General features: G+C 39.6%; 1 protein-coding gene across 4 annotated transcripts in view; it reads left to right on the forward strand.

Annotated features, from left to right (window-relative positions):
* Positions 1-15,306, forward strand: part of CNTN1 (contactin 1) — a 250,764-nt gene that overhangs the window by 66,006 nt on the left and 169,452 nt on the right. For all 4 annotated transcript variants that reach the window (XM_040551249.1, XM_040551253.1, XM_040551250.1 and 1 more), the window contains exon 2: positions 6,015-6,060. The gene's annotated coding sequence lies outside the window, so the exon portion shown is untranslated. The remainder of the gene's footprint in view (positions 1-6,014; positions 6,061-15,306) is intronic.

The following is a 15,306-nucleotide window of genomic DNA, read 5'->3' on the forward strand; positions in this document are numbered from 1 at the left end:
GCAACTATATTCTTGCTGGAACTACGAAACTAAGTTCTTTCTTCTCGTCTCTGTAGGTCAAAGAATTCAGGCTTCTTTTTTTTTTTTTTTTTTTTTTTTTTTTTTTTTAGAATTGCATAAACAGTACAATATATATATCTTTTAAAGATATGGAGAGACTTTTATACATTTTTTTAACACAACTTCTTGTTCACAGTATTTTTTGAGCATTTGTTTGCTTCACTTCTTACATTCTTTCAGTTTTCTTAGGGTGAAAGTGATAAGAGCAAGTTGAATTTTCTAGCTATTATAATAACAGATTACAGAAATAGTTAAGCTACATAATCTTTTTTTTTTTGCAGATTTCAGATGATTTTTTTGTGAAGGACTTTGTTGGAAAGGCCATATGTGTCAGAACATGAAAGCAGATACTTAAAAGGATTAGGTGAAAAAGCAGAGGAAGGCTTTATGGAAAGGAAGCAAATTATCACTAACAGCTGTGACAAAAGGTACTAGAAAAATGTCAGAAGTTTTTGCCATTCTGAGTCAGAGCTTAAATCTGAATGCAGTTTGTGTGTTTAGAAGTGCTTTCTCTAACAGTTGATAATAAAGACATTTTTAAGAGTTAAAATAACTTACTGGCTTTCAATTAGAACTTGATAACTCTAGACAGATAACAACTTTATATCTCTTTATACCTTGGAATATCCAAGTGCTTTGACATACACAAAAAGCATTACATTTTGTATTTTTGCAGGACTGTACATGCTGTATTTTCATCCAGAAACCATTTCTAAGTAGATTCAGATAGATAAGCAGGTACAAACAATAAATTTATGTCAGTTAGGTAAAGATATTTTTTGTATGTTTCTTTTTCATGGGTGATGTTTTGAATGACAAAATTCTCAGATAGTGTCCTCTGCAATGGAGTCATCAAAAGCTTATTAAGTATTACAAAAAAGCTGCTTTTTTTTTTTTTTTTTTTTTTTTTTGAGTGGAGGTTAATTTATAATGACCCATTGGTGTGCACATCAAATGCCTTGTGCTGAACTGATTGGTCCTACTGATTAGTGAAGACTGAAAGTGGCTTTTTTTGAGAGCCAATCATGGCTTAGACATTACTGAGTTCAGCAGTAATCTGTCTGCATCGCACTTCTCTCTCTTGCCTCACACTGTGATTTAGGCTGAAGAAGTGAATTTAGGTCTGCCAAGATGATCTAAAATGCTGAGTGTTTTTTCATAAATTTAGATGTATGGAGATTCAAGCAAATTACTTCACTATCTTTTACCAGCCACTGTGAACAGAAGTGGGATAAAATTTGAAAAAAAAATTATCATAGAATTATAGAATCATTTACGTTGGAAAAAGACCTTCAAGATCATCAAGTCCAACCACCAACCTGGTCTACTAAGTCCCATCACTAAGCCATGTCCCTTAGTATACATGTCTCTTAAATACCTCCAGGGTTTGGGACTCCACCACCTCCCTGGGCAGCCTGTTCCAATGCTTGAACACCCTCTCAATGAAGAAATTCTTCCTGATATCTAGCCTAAGCCTCCCCTGGTACAACTTGAGACTGTTTCCTTGTGCTCTATCATTTGTACCTGAGAAAAGAGACCGACGCACTCCTCGCTGCAGCCTCCTTTCACAGTTGTAGAGAGCAATGAGATCTCTCCTCAGTCTTCTCCGGACTAAACAACCCCAATCCCCTCGGGCACCCCTCATAACACTTGCTTTTTAGTCCTCTCACCAGCTTTGTTGCTCTTCTCTGCACAGACTTGAGCATCTCGATGCCATTCTTATAGTGAGGGGCCCAAAACTGGACACAGTACTTGATGTATTTTAATGATGTGTTTTTAATGATTTTTTTTTCTTTCGTTCACATTTAAGTCATAAAGAGTAGAGCAAAGGAAGAATCATTCATCCTATTCCCTATGTTCTGTTTATAAGCATCAAGTAGTTGTCATTATTCAAGTCAATATGCTGAGCTAGGTAGACCCCTCCTCTTGCCCTGTGCCCATGTGTTCTGTATTCTTCACCAAACTAGCTTAAAAATTGTGATGATCCTCCTCTTACATAAATGAGGAAGTTTTATGTTCTGTTCTAAACTTGCAAGGACAAACATTTAATTGGCAGTTTTCCAGACTACCCTGGGATATTTCTTTGCCCCCCAGTAACAGCACCACTCTAGATACTCTGTTTTGTTGTTAATCAACATTACACATTTCTATAGCTTAGATTTTTTTCTGTAGTCCTACATTTCACCCGTGGAAAATGCATTTTTAGTTGTCTAATATCTGCAGTCTGTTTTATTTTAGCAGCTGCCTGAAGGTTTGACAAGTTTTTCCATAATGCAATGCTTACCAAAGGTAAAACATAGAGGTGAAATACTCACAAATGATGGATTAGTAATATCCAGAATTACTGATGAAAGGGAAAGAAAGTGTAACATTCATCATAGTTTACTTCTGACCAAGTGTTGCTCTGTTAAAGATTAAATTAATGTCTGCTGATTTCTTTCACGTTGCTTTTTCTTCTTCTGGTGTACAGCAGTGGTAAGTTTCAGTTGAAGGAAATGAACCTAAAGCTATTATCAAAAAGTACAGAATTTAGTATAACACAAGTGGATCTTTGAAAATAATGTATAGAAAGTTACAGGAAGAATATGGGGAGAAACAAAACTGGGGGGAGTGGCTGGTTTGCCAGAGAGCCATGCAGCCATCTGGAGGGCCACCCAGAGGGCTGGAGAGGTGGGCTGACAAGAACCTCATGAAGCTGAACAAGAAGTGCAGCAAGACAAGCTGGGGGACACCCAGCTGGAAATCAGCTCTGCAGAAAAGAACCTTGCAGTCCTGGTGGGCACTGAGTTAAACATGACTTAGCAATGTGCACTTGACACTTAGAAGGCCAACAGCCAGGAATACCTGGCTGCATTAGGCAAAGTGTCACCAGAGGGCTGAGGGCAGTGATCCTTCCCCTCTACTCAGCATTGGTGAAGCTGCACCTGGAGTACCACATCCAATTTTGGGTCCACCAGTACAAGAGACGTGGACATCCTGGAGAGAGTCCAAGGTAGGACCACCAAGATGATCAAAGGACTGGAGCCCCACTCCTACAGGGACAGGCTGAGAGCTGTTTAGCCTGGAGAAGAGGAGGCCTGGGGGGGATCTTATCAGCATATATTGATATCTGAAGGGAGGGTGCAAAGAGTACGGAGCCAGGCTCTATTCAGTGGTGCCCAGTGGCAGGACAAGAGGCAATGGGCACAAACAGGAGTGCAGGAGGCTCCCCCTGAACACCAGGCAGCATTTCTGTGCTGGGTGGGTGCCTGAGCACTGGCACAGGCTGCCCAGAGAGGCCATGGGGTCTCCTCCTTGGAGATCTTCCAAAGCCACCTGGATGTGGTCCTTGGCAGCCTGATCTGGGTGTCCCTGCTTGAGCAGGGGCTGGGGCAGGTGGGCTCCAGAGGGTCCTGCCAGCCTCAGCCATTCTGGGATTCTGTGATGTTGTCGTTTAGCCCGGCTGGCAGCCGAACACCACACAGCCGTTCGCTCACCCTCCCCCCTCCCTCTCCAGGATGGGGGAGAGAAACGGGAAAGTGAAGTCTGTGAGTTGAGATAAAGACAGTTTATTAAGACAGGAAAAAAATAATAATAATAGTATTAATAGTAATAATGTGTACGAAATAAGTGATGCACAATGCAATTGCTCACCACCCGTTGACCGATGCCCAGCCTATCCCCGAGCAGCCGGCCACCCCTCCACCCTGGCTAGCCACCCCTATATATTGTTCAGCATGATGTCAGATGGTATGGAATACCCCTTTGGCCAGTTTGGGTCAGCTGTCCTGGGTCTGTCCCCTCCCAGCTCCTGCTGCACCCCTAGCCTGCTCGCTAGCAGGACAGAGCGAGAAGCTGAAAAGTCCTTGGCTTGGTGTAAGCACTGCTCTACAACAATTAAAACATCAGCATGTTATCAGCGCTCTTCTCATTCTAATCCAAAACATAGCACCCTGCCAGCTACTAGGAGGAAAATTAACTCTGTCCTAACTGAAACCAGGACAGTGAATAATGTATTTTAATGTAAGGGTGTTTCACTGAATGTGGTAGGGAATAATTCTCAAACCCTTACTCCAGAAAAATATGTTCTTAACCAAGTGGACTCAGCTGACATTCTTTAAATGCTTGTAATTTTATAAAACTGTTCAGAAACTTGAGGTTGTTCTTTCTGTGTTTTATTTTATTTTCCATCGCAGATAATAAATTACAAAGCAAACATTTAAACCTTCCTGTTAAGTGTTGGAAGAAGGATAGAATATATTGTATTATCCTGATAATGTACTGTACTTGTTACCCCAGAAACTTCCTACTCAAGATAAATATGTTGCTTGGAAATCAGTTTTCAAAGTTATTAAGATTTATGAACATGCAAATATGTACTTAGCAAGGGAGTGATTGGAGAATAAAATTTAGTTATGACAGCGTAAGTCCTTTTGTGTATGTGGTTCTGTAAGATTAGTTTATTTTTATCCATGGACTCTCGTGAATAGTTTACAAGGAAGTAGAAATAATATAAATGTTCTTTATAGGTGGGATTATTCTGGTATTCTGTCCAGGTCAGCAGCAGCAGAAGGATTAAAACACAATATATGAACATGAACACCTACTTATTTTATAAGAGTTCGAAGGGATGAGCTTGCGAGTGTAATAATTATTTTTCTTCTTCTCTCAGCATAGTGGAATGCTTGTGACATTAAATTTGTAGAGATAACATGCCATTTAATGAGAGTGTTGCTGAGGCCATGGGAATGTTGTGTCAGTTTACACAGACGTGTGGTACATGGAAAGAAGTGGAGTTACACCACTTAATGAAGCCTTCAGAGAAAGTATTACATTTCTAATTTTGTAAAGTGTCCTCGGGACAATGAAGACAGATCGGATTTTGTGTTGCAATAAATCAGAGTACACTAGAAACAAACCGAGTTTCGAGTCTGCTTTGAAGAAGCTAACTACAAAGTAGTACAGCTTTGGAGCCTGGGTGCTGGTTGGATCATCTGTCACCCATGGAGTTAGCAATTGGGCCTTATATATCTAAAAGATTCCTTACCTCACATTTACCAACCTAACTAGTTGTCCATTTGGCAGTTAGCACAATGTAGAAATCTTCACAGTTGCAATGAACTACAGTTACAAAAGGAAATGCAGGCGTGGGGGTGAGCTGTAAATCTGTTAGTTTATGTAGCCAACTTCTGAAGTGAGTACTCTGCATTTATTTGTTTAGGTTGTGCTAGATCTTGGAAGCAGTTGAAAATTTGCAAGTAGTGCCAGTGTTGTGTAGTTACCACCTTGGATCCAGCGATCCAAACATTTCAGGGATATTACACCCAAACTGCTAAAAGAAGAAATGCAGATTTGGAAGTAGGTGGATGGTATCTGCAGCTGTGAATCAGAGAGTGTTTGAAGAAATCAAAACACAATTTGAGTAAAGATTTTTGAACTATTCTGGAAGGGCAGCAAAATTTACTGGGTGGAGACAAGTATAGGGAGGGATCAGAAAGCATACTATAAACAGAAGAATGAAATGCGTTAGAGAAAGCAGGAGTTTGGTGATAGCATAACTGATAATGTATCTGAGCTGACATCTCAATGCTTTACTACAGGAGAAAGCTTTCAGATCTATTTTTTTGTGTTAACGGTTATTGACTTTAAAAAATAGCTAAACGTGCATCTTAATTTATTTTCAAAGGCAATCTGTAATAGCTTGTCTACCAAGTAATCAGGAAAAATAAAACCATGCAAGTTTTAAATAGGGTAAGTCTCTTTTAAAGTTTAATTTTGCTAGGATTTTATTAATATGTCTTAGCTTTATGCAAGACAGTGACTAACTGAAACCCATATGTTTATGAATGCCAGAAAACATCTGGGAAAAGCATGTTATGGAAGTATGCATAACAAATTATAACATAACGAGCAAATTGAAAAATTAAGTTAAGTATCAAGCAACCACACTGAACTCTGTCTTTCTTCAATCCTAGATACTGCTTCTGGATCTGCACTGAAACAGACTCCGCCTTATCAGAGGTTGGTGGCTTCTCTTTTTTTTTTTTTTTTTCCCAGTATCCATATCGGATTAAGTTTAAGTGATGAAGTGAAAGAGAGGATCTTTTTATTAACCTCATTATTTATTAATCTTGATGCAGTGAAAAATGTGGTAAAAACACTGCTAATTCAGAAATTCATGCTGGAATAATATGCAGAAGCAGTATTTTTGACCTTAATGTGATTAATTTTTAAATGTTAGCTATATCGAGATACAACATTTTGACATCAGGTCTGCATGCAAGGTTTTTTGATTCAAAGACTTCTCTAGTTTGAATTGATATTTAATATGTATATCTATAATTTCCTTCTTGAATGTTGGAGTAGAGATGGGATCTACCATGAAAGCCACACCAAAGAACTTTTTGTATATATACCACAGAAGCATAGGACCTGATCTGTACTTCTGTTGATTATTCAGAAATGACCTATTGGGCTCTACAAAATATGTTTGAAAAACATAAGGTGGTACCTGGTGACCAGATTACAGCAGGATAAAGCCCCCCCTGACCAGTCTGTTTGTAGACATCGCTGGGCAATAGGAAACCCATAGCTCAGTGATGAGCTCACTATATGAAGGAAGAATAACCTTGGGCTACCTATAAAATCATGTTACGCTGCAGTAAGCAACATTACGTGTCTCTGATGAAGCTACTCTGGTAAGACAGACACTGAAATAACAGTGGCAGCTCAGCAGGGCAGAGGAGTGTGCTTAGATTTTCATTAGGGGTAGGCAGGTGTGATTTTTTCCCCTTTAGTTCACTTAAGGGTTGTATTAAGTTAATTTAATATTCCTAGAAGTATCATTCAAGTAAGAACATAAACAAGAGACATTTTAATACAAATTTGGAAACAGATTTCAGAACATGCTTGAAGTGAAATCCACTCTCCTGTAATGGGACAGGACCAGAGGAAGTCATGCCTCCTAACCGCAAAACACACTTTGTTGGCTTAAAGTTGTTTAGCGCTGACATTTTTAACTTTGGCATCTTTTACCTTCTCTAACATCGGTACGTTATGCTGCTGGACAAAGAAAACATGAGCATAGGGTAGTGCTTTGATGAATCCTGAAGGTACATGCCTCCAACCCTTATCCTTTTGGGAGTCTGATCCTTGGTAATATATTGACAGATATTTCTGTTGGACATTTGTATAGTACTGAACACAGCGGATCTACGCGATATACACAAATAACACTAATTCTTCTTATGATGCATTGCTTTTTTTTTTTTTTAATATAATTAACCTCCTTGCTTTTCTATTTCAATACCTCCTTGCTTTTCTATTTCGCATACTGCTTCAGTTAACTTTAGTATAATGAACAAATTAGTGTGGGTGACACATGACAAGCAGACTTTCATAGCAGTTCTGCCCTCTGCACTTACAAATACACCTCATTCTATCTTTGTCTATGTTGTCCATGGGGCAGGTGTTCGAGGAACAAATCCTTCATTCCTGAATCCTGTTTTTCATCTGAGATGAGGTCCATCAAATCTCTCTCCTCTGTTTGAGAAAGGTGTGGCCAGCTTTGTTGCAGTGTCGCATGTGCTCAGTTGTTCCATGTACGTGTCATCAGACCTTCCTTACTAGCAACCCTGTAATTGGCTTGGTGCATGCTGTTATTCTCTTATTAAAGCACAACCATTCCTGTGCTTATTGTTCTGAACGAACAAGCTTGTGATCCCAGGAGCAGCTGGATATACCTGGTGCTTTTTGTCTTCATTCAGAATGGCCGCTGTCTCCTGCTGTTTCTAATTTATAACTGCCATCAGTATAGATGAATATTACTTTTATTCTGTGGTTGAAAAAGAAGCAAAATGAAGGATGAAAGTCCTTATAGAGGATGGGGAGGTGGAAATGAAGGATCCTGCACTTCACTGGAGGTGGAAATGGGGGATCCTTCACCTCAGGGCAGCTGCCCGCCGGTCCCTCAGGTCATGGTGCGGGCCTGGGTTGCTGCAGCACGCCTCCAGGTCAGGTGCAGTGTCTGGTGTGCGGGTCCCTTTGGGTGCTTTTCCCCAGGGAAGGAAGCAGCTGGGATTACGTGGCTGGTCTCTTGCAGGGCTCTTCCCTCGGCCTGCAGAGAGGGAGCAGGCCATGCAGTAAGCATACCGCTCGGGTGGCCGGCTTTTGACAGAGCCTGTCACATAAGGCAGCAGAGAGGCTGGGGGAGGGAATCGCGGCCGCAATGCTCCCTCATTGCAGCCTGCCTTTTGCTCTGTGACCTGATGGGATCAGACAGCCTCCTGTAGGACTCGCCAGGCGTCTGTGCCAGGCTCAGACCCAGAGAAGTGTGGAGCTGTGCTGAGCCGTGGCAGCGGATTGCTGTCTGGTGTGGCTCACTGGCTGGCTGCAGGCAGTGCGAGGTGCCTGACAAGCACCTTGGCCGCGGGCTGAGGCAGAGATGTGACTCCGTGATACGACCGGGCAGGTTGGCCCTCATCTGTTCGAAGGGAAGGTTGAGAGGCAAGTATGCTGTCTGGTGGGTATTCAGCAGGAGTTATGGGGCTTTGCTGTGTTTTCTTAATTACTGCATCAGCTGTAGAATCTCACCCAACAGAGCTTTTTTGAAGGATGCTGTAAGCTAATGAAATATCCAGAGGGAATGCTTCCACTATACCTGTATTTCTATGGTGCAGTATGGTCTCTTTCTTTTAAAATCAAGCAGTGTAATGTCCAAGAAGTATGAAAGAGTTAGATCTGTGTGCAGATGTAATCATTGCTTCACACTAAACACTTCTCAACAATCTTGCAGAATTCAATTTGAATATGCTCAAATGAGTAGAAGCAGTTTGAATCAACATTTTCCTGGAAAGGCCTTCACAGGATACATTCTGCTTATTATACATTAATTTCTGTATCTGTGCAGCTGGCTTTTATATAGTAAGCATTATATTTATATTACTGAATTATTTGAAGAGCGATGCTCTTAGTAAGGCACAAACAAAGTACAAAGGCCAGTCTGTTTTCCACATAGTAGATTGTTGTTGAAGAGTTTGTGCCAGCCAGTACAGAGAGTGCAATCGTGTCTTACTCCTCTGAAGAGTGATGAATTACTCAACTGCTTCAGCTCCTGCTGCTCTACATTCTTACCCTTGAATTGCATTGTTGAAGTGGCCTGCTACTCCTCACTGAGCAGCCTCTGAAAAGAGAATATTCTTCTACTGTAACTGGCAGAAATATAAATGTATAGCACTGTCTTCATGGAAGGTCTTCACCTGTGAGCTGTTTTGGATCTGTACCAGCTTTTCCAACAGTGTAGTTAATTGTGCCTTTTTTTTTTTTTTTTAAGAAAACTAATGTTTTTTAACAGCTCATTTTCAGCAAACGGCACTATGCATAGCAGTGTCTATTGAAACTCTTGTGAATCTGTGCTATCCATTGAAACATTTCGATACTCCACATACTTTATCTTGCCATTTTTCTGTTCAGAAAATTTCGTCTAGTGTTGTCATTTCCTCTGTTGGTTGATACAATAGGGACTGGAAAAGACAAGATATTTCCAATTAAGATCACTTGATACAAATGTATTTCTGTCTTCAAGTCATTTTATTATAAAGTAGGTAGCACTATGGGCCTTGTACAGTCCATCTGCTTAAAATGTTTGTGCCTGCAGATAAGTAGGTGTTTTAACGTGGTTTCCACTCCAGTTTCTTAACATGCCTCAGTACTGTTGCAATTCAGGGTTGACCCCTTGGGTTTAAAATATGACTGACATGCTACTGAAAGGCACCTCCTGAGTGCCACTGCCACCGGCAATGAATCCCTTTGATTTTAGTAGGAATGATATTGAACCATAAACGTAGCTATAGAGAAGCATTGGATAGAATCATTATCAAAGCAGCAGTAACTACAGAGATTCAAGCATACATGTCTTAATCAGGGGAGTGCAGAGAAGTCTTTTCTAGGCTGGGTTACAAAAACTGATACCTCAGAGGAAACAAAGTACCTGTAATGACAGACTGTGCATGCAAGTCCCTGAAATAATCTATAGCCCTTCATTTGTGAAGGGAAATTAAGCTGGTGTCTTGCTCAGGGGAAGTGCTTGTCGGATAAACACAATTTATTGTAGATTAGGAGATGGATCTCTGCAGATGATCAGAAGCTTCCCTTGTTCATCTCTCATCTCTCTGTGCTCCCTAGGCAGAGCCAGCTGAAGAAAGATGATCCAAATGTTTGTTTAGCCAACTTCTGGTGTTAATGCTGGGGTTGCTTAACAGATATAACCTCTTATTCTTGAGGAAAGAAGGATCTGTGTTAGGCACTTACATCGGAGATGTGTTGAAAGTTATTTGAATTAAGACAAGAATTTAAGGCAGTTATCTCTATGTGTTGCCAATGTTTCCAAATAAACAAGAGATTCATATGGCTGAAAACAGAGACACCAGAGAAGTTATTCTTTCTGTCAACATTGAGGGGCATCCAGGTGCTGTCTCCTGCAACAGGGAAACAAAATCAGACCCAAAATGATAGATCCTTACTAATCTTACAAATGGGTAGTGTCAGCTCTTTCATTGTATCTGTAGCCAAAGATCAGGATATTATGCATTACCACATTAAATGTCTATAATAAAGATGCTTTCCCTGTTGCATTAAGGTATTCATTTGTCTTAATTTTCCCATCTGCTTTTTCTTCTGATGCAGGGATTTGGAGCACAAAGTATAAATTAGTTAGTTATGTAGCTGGAAAGGAGCAAACCCACAGAAGCTATTCCTTTAGAATAATGCAGAAGTTTTTGGTTTTGTTGAACTACAGCTGTTTCCCTTTATCCTTTTTCTAGCTGTGTCCATAATACTTTAGTAGTAGGTTGTGCTCCACATCTTGTGGGGTATATGTGGCATGTACCAAAAGGTCTTGCAGGACTTGAACATCTTAGATACGTGTGTTTTTCATTAAAAAGAGAATAACTGTGCAAAATTGCTTACTAGAGTTTCCTAGAATTATGCAAAACAGTAGTTACTTGTGGATATTAAAGCACAAAAAAAAAATCCCTAAAGAACACAAACCACAATACTTTGCCCAGCAATTTCTGCAGATACAGACTTTGATTTGAACTGCATGTTTGTTTGTTTTTTTTTTAATGACATCTCATTAAGATGCTCCAGTTGTTGATTCTTGCACTACTAAAAATGCTCATTAACTATAGAGGGACTCTAGATGAAGAGATCAGAGATTAAAGTTTACACTATGGACTTTTAAAAGTGATGTTAGATGAATCCCAATCTGTGTTAAAATAAAATATGTATTTAAAACAAAACAAAACAAAACAAAACAAAAACATTAAAACATTATTGATAATATGAAAATTATTTTTGTCTGCAGGTGCTTGTGCAACATGCTGTTTTATCTTAGCACCTTTTTGTATAAACCAGATAGGCTGAAGTTTTTGATATCTTGCCTGAGGCAAGTTTCAAGAATGTGACTATCTAATGTCTCTAAATATTCTTTAGTCTTTAGCATCCTCTTGAGGTGTTGATCCAAGGACCAAGTGCAGAATACTAGTAATGACTTCACTAACATCATGTACTGGTCCTAATACCAAATACAAAGACAGCTTCCATATAATTCTGAAGATAATTATATATTAGTATGTAATTCTCCTACTTGTGTCTCCAGGTATGGCAGTCACTATTTGTGCTAAAACTTCACACCAAAAGCATATGTTCAGCTAATTTCCTCATCCTTATTCAGTTTCTTTCAGGACTTTTTGGGATACAGTTCTCCATTTTATGGATCAGATTTTGTGCTAATTCTTTAAAATATAATACCTTTCTAAAATTAAAAAAGGTTAGCAGAAACATATTTCCTGATAACTGGTTAAAATTTGATCCAAATATGTATTATAAATGATTCACTAAGGCCCACCTGTTGAAGTATAAAAGTTATTGTTACAAGTGCTCTTCTACACTGTGCCAGTGCCTCACCACCCTCTGAGTAAAGAATTTCTTCCTAATTCTAATCTAAATCAACCCTATTTTAGTTTAAAACCATTCCCCCTTGTCCTGTCACCACACTCCCTGACAGAGTCCCTCCCCATCTGTCCTGTAGGCCCCCTTTAGGCATTGGAAGGCCTCTGTAAGGTCTCCCTGGAGCCTTCTCTTCTCCAGGCTGAACAACCGCACCTCTCTCAACCTGTCCCCACAGGAGAGGTGCTCCAGCCCTCTGATCATCCTTGTGGCCCTCCTCTGGACTTGTTCGAATACTTCTATGTTCTTCTTGTACTGGGGGCCCCAGAGATGAAGATTTCAGTGGTCACTGCTGCAAATTAGATTAGGGATCACTGTGCTACTATTGAAGTAACCCAGAAAAATCTAATATTAGTTGGAAAAATAATGTTACAAGTTCAGCTTCTGGATACCCATCAGGAGAGAGGCCATCTGCTGTCTGCTCTGTGCTGTGCTCATGGTGGGAAGAACTGTCTTGGTTGCTGATGGGAAAAGAGGTGAGTGTGTTTTGGCAGCAGTCAGGTGAACTGCTAGTTAATGAATCAGAAAGGTTTTTTTTTTTTTTTCATCTACAGGTGAGACTTGCGTTAGTTGGATCTTCTGATGTTCTTAACAGATTTGAGTCCAGCATCACCAGAAACTCTAAGTCTAGAGCTGGACACACTTCTCATCTCAGCAGTGGCAAAGGAAATCTGCTTAGCCAAAGAAATGTTGTTAGCAGTAGTCTTTTCACTGCAGAGGCATGAGGGTCAGTGGCATGCAGGGACAGCTTGCTTTTACTAGAGGCAACTTCATTTCAAAACTTTATTTTTAAAACTGTGAGAAATAGATACTCAAAGTATGAAATGGTGCAGGATATTTATGTATACTGCTTTCAGGGGTAGACATCTAGATGGTACAAGCATTTCCTGTCTCCATTTTTCTCTTGGGGATTTTTTCTTCTTGCTCCTCCTTTCTATAGCCCCCATTTTTCTTAGTTCATTTTTTTCTCTCTCACTATTTCCTATTTCCTTCCTTCTGGAGTAATTAGGTCCGCTGAAATCCAGCGGTCGTTAACCTCACATTAGAAACAGGATTTTAGCCAGGATCTTTATTGTCTTTCCAGCTAGCTTCTTAGGCTTGCTTAAGAAGGAAAAAAAAAAAAAAAAGCCTTCTTTTAGGAAAGCTCTAGAAGCTCTTTCACCATGTCTGCCTCTTACAGTTTTTATGAATTCCTACCAGCCTGTTCATAACCCTAGCAAAATGTGCCTAGCTCATTAATCCTATAACCAGTGAGCAATCTTCCTGTGTAAAAATGACTTTAGCAAAGCAGTGGCGATGGCAGGCCCACTATTTACCACATCTCTTGACTTGGTCAGCATAGGAAAAAGAGAAAATGGCAGCAAATTGACACAGTCCATATTGCATTGTAAAAATGTTCCTCCTTCTGTTTTGTGACAGAATTTGAGGATGAAAATATTCCTCTAAATGAAAATATTCTTCTGTAGCCACAAAGCGTGTTTGAGTCGATAAAATATTTAATCTTAATTTAAAAAGTAATAGAAAACATATGCTGGAAAAGTGTTGTATGTTTCATTTTATTGTGTTTAGGGGATTCAGCTTTATTTGTTATTTAAATATATTATGAAGCTTAAACTTGCACAAAAGCTGTGGCCTATAGTTGGAGTCTACCTATAGGTTAAGCTATTGAACTGTGCTCCCATTTTCTAGCTGTGCCCATGTGTTGTGTATATTCTGTGTAGACGTGTATGTGTGTGCACTTTTCTTTCTGGGCTTCATGAAATTCCTTTTATCAGTTTCTGTAGTAAAATTCAGCCAGTCAGTACCGGACCAAACACTTCTCCTTGTGTGGAGAAGTCCTTGAGGAGTAGAAGATATGTCACTGAGATTTCAGGCCTACTGTCAAAAAAAAAAATAAAAAATCAAGTATTAAAGTACCACATTGACTTAGGTGATTTGGTGAGTTACTTCACTACAGATAACCAGTTCTCTCAAAAATTGTTTGGAGAATCATATTTAAGGTGTGAGAAACAACCTGTGTGTTTCTGAGCTATCTTCCTCTTTTGCTCTATAAAATGATGGGAAAATATACTTTTTAAAGTAAGTGATGTTTTTGCAGGTTGGGAGTGTAAAGTTGGTGTCAGTTCTGTGAGCATCATCTTTATCACGACCTCTGTTTTGACAGGAGACTTTAATTTAGCTTTGTACATTCGTTTCATGAAAGGAATTTGCATGTAATAGCCAAACTGCATCTGGGAAATTGTGACAGGAGCAATCACATAGTGAGTGACTTTATGGGAAAAACAAGCAGCTCATTCCCAGCAATATTCCTTGACTTTGAGTGATGCCTTTCAGAGTGGGACTGGGCCAGGGAACATGGAAATTCCCCATGAGAGGTGCCGGGGGGAGGGTAGTGTCGGAGGGCTTTCGGAGAGAGGTTTTCCCTGACTGTGTGCCAAACAAAGTAGACAAGAAGAGTTGTCCGTCCAAAGTGCTGAGGTCAAACCCTGGACCAGTTATTCCTCGGGGGTATAACTAAGAACGGAACAAGCTTTCAAGTGGGTTATAGGAGGAAAATATTTATGCAACTCTGGATTTTAAATGTGAAAATTTCAGACATTTGTGATTTAAGACCAAAGCAGTACACCCTTGGGGAACACATGAAAGAGACAACATCCTTATCTTAGGATGGGTATGACAGGAATTCTGTTTGGCCTTCTCTTTCCATACAGACTAAAACTTAACTTGTTGATATTCATGATAAAATTTAAGAAAGTAGTGAAACCCATGAAGAGACTACAGAGTAACTAATAACACGGGTCTCTTAGCTGGCTTGTGAGCTACTGATGTTCTCTGTTCTCTGTTGCGCCCATACATATCTATGTAGAAGCAACACTCAATTTTTATTCAAACTGCTGAGTCCCAGAAGCATGTGAACATTAGAAGCTCACAAAAGGATAAGAATTTAATCACCCACATAGACTGTTTTCTATTTAGAAGAGGGTCTAGAGTTATATATGTATATATATATATATATATATATCAATACAATTCAAATACTTTATTTTTGGGTTTTATTTCATGCTTTGTGTATAGTTACATACACGTACATGTATTATATATAAAAAACTATCATGTGTAAGTTATATATATAATTCAAAACATAGAACCACAGAATCATAGAATGGTTTGGGCTGGAAGGAACCTTAAAGACCGCCCAGATCCAATCCCCTGCCATGGGCAGGGACACCTCCCACCAGATCAGGTTGCTCAAAGCCCCAT

The sequence above is a fragment of the Cygnus olor genome, chromosome 1 (assembly GCF_009769625.2).
Source record: "Cygnus olor isolate bCygOlo1 chromosome 1, bCygOlo1.pri.v2, whole genome shotgun sequence".
NCBI classification, from domain to species: Eukaryota; Metazoa; Chordata; class Aves; order Anseriformes; family Anatidae; genus Cygnus; species Cygnus olor.